General features: G+C 45.5%; 1 pseudogene; it reads left to right on the forward strand.

The window, feature by feature from the left end:
* The first annotated feature begins 5,210 nt into the window (after positions 1-5,210).
* Positions 5,211-6,218, forward strand: LOC146556090 (uncharacterized; annotated as a pseudogene).
* The last annotated feature ends 305 nt before the right edge of the window (positions 6,219-6,523 follow it).

Genomic DNA, 6,523 nt, shown 5'->3' on the forward strand with positions numbered 1-6,523 from the left:
ATGAGCTGAACACGTTTTATGCTCGCTTCGACGCCGCAGCAATTAAAACAACAAACGGCTGCGCGCGCTCGGAGTGCACCAGTGAAAAAAATGCATTCGTCATCACAGAGCATGCCGTGAGGAACACCTTCAGGAGGGTGAACACCAGGAAGGCAGCAGGACCAGATGCAATCCCTGGCTGGGTCCTTAGAGCCTGCGCTGATCAACTAGCACCGGTGTTCACAGAGATCTTCAACCTCTCCCTGGCCCAAGCTGTGGTTCCCACGTGCTTCAAACGGTCCATTATTTTCCTTGTTCCAAAGAAACAACAGCCCGCTTGCCACAATGACTACCGTCCAGTAGCACTGACTTCAATTGTGATGAAGTGTTTTGAAAGACTGATGAGAGATCACATCACTTCTTCACTTCCTGCCACCATCGACTCACTTCAGTTTGCTTACCGGACTAATCGTTCCACAGATGATGCCATATCTCACCTGCTCCACACATCCCTGAGTCACCTGGACACTGGCAGAGGGAATTATGTTAGGATGCTGTTCGTGGACTACAGTTCAGCATTCAACACAATAATTCCCTCTAAGCTTTTCACCAAGTTGACGGATCTAGGACTGAGCTCATCACTGTGTCAGTGGATCCTCAACTTCCTCACAGACAGACCCCAACAGTGAGGGTGGGAAAACAAGTCTCCTCCTCCATCTCACTCAGCACTGGAGCGCCTCAGGGCTGTGTTTTAAGCCCCCTGCTGTACTCACTGTACACTTATGACTGTGTAGCCACATCAGACACCACCTCCAGTGTCAAGTTTGCTGACGACACTGCTGTTGTGGGCCTGATCTCCGACAACATCGAGACGGCCTACCTGGAGGAGATTAGGAACCTTGAGACCTGGTGCCAGGAGAATAACCTCCTCCTAAACATCAGCAAGACTAAGGAGCTGATCGTGGACTTCACTACAAAGCAGGCGAGGAATTACAAACCCCTCATCATCAGTGGCACGCCAGTGGAGAGAGTGGACAGTTTCCGATACCTGGGTGTCCACATCACTCAGGACCTGTCATGGTCCTACATGGTCTGTCACACAGAATAGACATCAGAGCCTTAAACAGGCTGACTTCTGCTAAATGGGTCAAACTGGGCAGAAAGTCTACAAACACATAACATCCTTATAGAATATGATGTAACACTATAGATCAACTTAGTTCAGAATATATAAAGCATATAAACAGTTACAGCAATATGATGCAACAAACACAGCAGCTACTGATCCAAAATACTCAAAGCTTCATAGAACTGAAACCAACATTTATTTTAGCTCCATTCTGCTGCTGATACAGACTTTAGGTTTCTGAACATTAAACTTGTTGCTGCCTTTCATAGTGTGTAGCTTGAAGGCCCTGAGTACTTTCTCCCACACTGGAAACACTGGGATGATCACATTATTTGAACATTACCTAATAAGACTGATTCAGCACAGACAGTTATGTTAAACTTTCCTAGCAGTCCTTCACAAACAGGGAACAGTCTGTCTATTCTCTCCATCTGTCAGCTGCTGCTGGCTCTTCCTCCTCCTCTTCCTCACACACTGCTGAGTTTGTCCTGGTGGATCATCAGGGGTGCAAAGCCTCACAGATGATGTGCAGCAGTGGGTCCCTCAGTCTGTCCTCACTCTGGACACTTGCAGTCGTCACACATGGAAATCAAATGTGTGATAAGCTGCAGGATTCAGACACAAGTGTAACTTATAAACACATGTTCATACTTTTATTCCACAATCAGAGAGAAAGAAACAGAGAGAGAGTGCAGGACAGACAGACAGGTGACAGTCTCAGGTGTACACACTGCTACACAACAGCACAGAGAAGCAGGATTTAGTGTTTGTGTTATTACGAGTGTAAACAAGAAGAGTTCCAGATGGTGCAGTGGACACATGTGTGACTGCTGTGATTAAAGCATCTTTCTTTCAGCTTAACGAGTGAACCGTCAGCTTGTTCAAACACACGTTAAAGTCCGTTTGGCTCGACACCACCGAACAGAGGCAGCAATATAACACAGCTCACATTAACAGTGCAGTGAATCCTGCTTGTGCCGTGATGTTCAGGACTGCAAACCGAGCAGCATCACTGACTTTCAGCTTGTTGTGTTTGTGGATATATGACTGACTTTAATCATCCACAAAATCATCACATTCTCTGTAAGATGAAGGTCGACTATTGAACAGCGTATAAAGTAAAGGCTTTAAAACCAAGTTAGTACAAACATCACTAATGTCACATAACTTTGCTGACATGTGGCCAACAGTAATGTTTTAATGTTATTAAACATTCACACATAAATAAGTGACATAATATTCAGTACTTACTTTTGAAAGTTTACTCTTTGGCCGCCCCGCTTCAGCCATCCGCCGCTTTTTTCCGAAAGAAATATCCACACCCACCGCTGCGCTAGGAATCCTGGGATTTATGGGGCCACGAAGTCTACACGGTCGCTAAATTGGGACACAGCTATAGAAGAGCCACCTCCATGGGACAAGACTCGGCGGTCCATCTGCATCTAAATGGTAAATTTAAAGGTCAAAGGTCACTCTTTGAGGATGCCAATGTTCACATTTTGGACAGAGAGGACAGATGGTTTGAGAGAGTGAAAGAAGCCATTTGATATACCTTTATAAGTCCTACAGGGGAAATTTCATAAGGCTGCTGACCTATTGCACGCAATGGCGGCGCCATCTTACCCTCCGACCATACATACATTACACAAAACATCACATGGGGAAGACGGGTCAGAGGTATAACAATGGAAAATGCACCACATGAGGAAAGATAAGGAGAAAAAATAACTCCCCCCAGACTGAGAAGAAAAAAACACCTCTGCACATAAAAAAAACTCTTAATACACCAAAGAAACACATGACAAGCTACAGGGCGGGTAAAGGTGAGAGACCGCCGAATTAGACAGTACATCCGGGCCTGCATGCGCTGGTCTCCTTGATCCCTGTCAGCATCGGAAGGGAATAAGCGTCGAAGGCATTTGGAAAGGGAGGGGGGATGAGTGTGTGCATATCAGTGTATATGTGTGTGTGTGTGTGTCCATAGTTCAGCTGAGACAGTGTCCTTCACCCTGCCAGGCTCAGTAAACAGTCTTCCAGCCAACCCAGGTGGCCTTGTATGGAATGGGGGGAACAGTCTAAACACAGTCGTTATCAGGGTGTTGTTGTTCAGCTCCAGCCTTGAGACCGCAGCTGGCGCCGAGAGGGTCTCCGCATGAAGTGATGGTGCTTTTTACTTTAGTGCGAACAGCTCATATGAATTTCAAAGCAGTTCTACAGTCCAACACTGGTCTCTCAATCTCCTGTTGGAGAGCCACGAGCTTCGCCATACTTGCGTTCTGTGATGCTGTCATTTCTTGTGCTCAAGGAGCCGATTCTGAGAACTCACGGCAGTGTGCCTCCCCGAGATGTCATCCAATTTGCACCCAGAGATTTTATTCCGAGCGAGCCCTTCTGAGATGTATCCAGTCTGCAGTCAGAGATCTTATTCTGAGTATTCACAGCAGCCGTAGCCTCTCCAAGATCTTATCCGTGCTGACTCTATGAGCCCATTTTGAGAAACTCATGCCTCTCCCATCGTTCCAATCCCAGCGGGCAGCCTTGTGGGGGTTTGAACAGCTGGTTCCACTTTCTTAATTCTTTGATAAGTCAGGGCCAAGCCAGCTCCGATCAGCAAGAACCCTGTTATCATGGTTCCGAATAGGTAGATATCTTCAGCACTCAGGCTCACCCGAGCCCAAACTTCTCGTTGAGAAAGGGTGTCAATTGCATTTAGGGACCAGTTGATCAAATCCATAATTCCTCTTTTAGGTTTTAGAGAACAGACTGTGAGAGAGTGTTCCAGGGAAAAGTAATAAAAAACACGAGACTAGACAAGGACATAAGAGGCTAAGCAGGGAAGATAAGGGAGAGGAGGAAGAGGAGGAGAAAAGTGCGACCGCCTTCGTCAAGAGCAAGAACAGAAACCCTTATGTCCACTGTGAACACCTATCTTTGAACAGAGGGCGAGGCTTATGAAACCAACTGTCTGCCATCTGTACTCCAGTTTGAGATCCTTCCCAGATGCCTGAACAGCCACTCACATCCTCACATTCATATGTAGCTAAATAAGTAATCATTTGAGGCTCACTGTTATGTGTGGGGAGTCTCTTCTTTGTGCAACCTCAGCAGCGTTCTAACTCCTTGGAGGTGCATGGCAGAAAAGTCAGCCAGCTAATCCAACTTAGCTGCTCTTGCAGCTGTCTATCAACTATGTATGCTACTAATAGGGCTTTGGAGCGTGATGTCACAGGAGGCGGGCCACGCCCCCCGCCGCCATGACAGTATGCCAGACAAAGGATACAGCTTCAGCTATGTTGTGTAGTCGGTTGCAACGTTAGATCTCACGATCGTGAAGGCAAGAAAGTGGATAATGGGCTATTTTTTCATCGTTTTCCATCCTGGCGGCAACGTGAGGGATCCCATGTATCCGATATCACCAAACAAAGACGCCAGGCATGGATTGCAGCGGTGAGACGAGCGGATATCGAGTTCTGTGCAATCGCCAGCTTTTTGTTGGTTTGCTCGCGGCATTTTCTCTCCGGTGAGTTCTAAATTAATTTATATCACTATTAAAAGGCTTTTAGTGTTTTTTTTTCAATGCGCTGCGGTCATAGATAATGAGATAAAACATGCTAATGTGTGATGCTGCACAACCACGTCATGTCGACTAAGTAGCTTTTGATTTGGCATTATTGCAGGCAAACCAGCATATGAAATGGAACAAATCCAGACTGGGCACCAACACTGCACATGGGGCACGACGACAAACCTGTGTCAGACCTGTGTCGCAAGGCGTACACAACGGAAGCGAAAAAGAGCACCCATTGCAGGTAAACACCCCCCCCCCCCCCCTCTAAAAACATACTAAATTGCTCTTATGGTACACTAATCCGCACATAACTTAAAGATGAATCACACACCTGTCATTGGAATATTGGTGTACATTAACCTTATGTCTATGCACTATTTTTATCTTACAGGCTTGATGATCAATGAAGGTCTGACAGAAGAACAACAACAAAATAACCATGACATGGAGGCAGTGGACAGCAGTTGTGTTGGAGAAGTGGAGGTTGACGTACCAGCTGCAAATGTGGACAGTGGTGATGGGAGTGACAGCGTCATGGAAGCTGAAGGGCAGACGAAGGATTGTGTGTGCAATGAACAGGGCAGAGCAGAAATAAACCGGCTGCTGGAGGAGAACAGACTGCTTCGAGCACAGTTGCAAAAGACAGAGCTGAATGAAAGTTTCTTAAAGGATGATACTGAAAAAGTAAGATATTACACTGGACTACATTGTTATGCTGTCTTAATGTCCCTCTTCAACACTGTCAAAGATTTCCTGCCAATATCGAAGACACTGACAGGTTTCCAAATGCTCTTACTCACACTGATGTGTCTGAGACTTGATCTTCCAGTCCAGCATCTTTGTCATCTATTCGATGTGTCCCACAAAACACTGTCTTCTGTCTTCACCGATACCATTGATGTTTTGTATGCCCGCTTAGGAGCACTGGTGCACTGGCCTGAGAGGCACTGTCTGCAGGCCACAATGCCTCCACAGTTTACTGAAACTTTGGAAAACGAGTAGCCATCATTGTTGACTGTTTTGAGATTCGAACAGAAAGACCATCTAATTTAAAGGCACGTGCACAAACATACTCTCATTACAAGGGTACACACACCATAAATACCTCATCGGGATTACACCCCATGGAGCTATTTCTTTCATTTCCAGGGGATGGGGGGGCGTGCATCAGATAAACACATCACAGAGAGATGTGGCATTCTTCAAAAGCTGTTACCAGGGGACGTAGTGTTGGCTGACAGAGGCTTTGACATCAGAGATGCTGCAGGAATGATGTGTGCACAGGTCAAGATTCCAGCTTTCACAAAAGGCTACTGTCAACTTGATGCAAGGGAAGTTGAACAAACGAGAGCAACTGCCCACCTGAGAATTCATGTTGAGCGAGTAATAGGTAGTTAGCGCAACAAGTTCAAAATGTTACACACTACAATGCCAATCCGATTACTCTTATCATGTGAGGCTGAAGACAACACTTCTTGTTTTGTTAATATGTACCCCAGTGTGGTTGTCAAACCAGGGCCAAATGACACTTGCTCCTGTTGAGTATTCTTAAAGCTGGATGTACAGTACATTGTAAATAGTTGTACTTTGTGTGAAGTTGTTTTAATAAAACAAAAAAGAATAGTGTATTTGTTTGTTTTTCTTTATTATAGATCTATTCACATGTACACAGCAATCACATAAAAATGAAATGCAAACTATTTACATCGCACCACACAGCTGTCATCAATCTTTAACCACAACATGAAACATTACAGGCTATTTAGAGCAGCACGTTGTTTCCAGAAGTATTTCCCAACAAGTTCAGGAAGGCACGCTTTACGAAAGAAGTCTTGTGCTTGCTTTAA

The sequence above is a fragment of the Mchenga conophoros genome, linkage group LG16 (assembly GCF_057382185.1).
Source record: "Mchenga conophoros isolate Kocher_MC1m ecotype Shallow Benthic linkage group LG16, M_conophoros_male_GT1.1, whole genome shotgun sequence".
Classification (NCBI taxonomy): Eukaryota; Metazoa; Chordata; class Actinopteri; order Cichliformes; family Cichlidae; genus Mchenga; species Mchenga conophoros.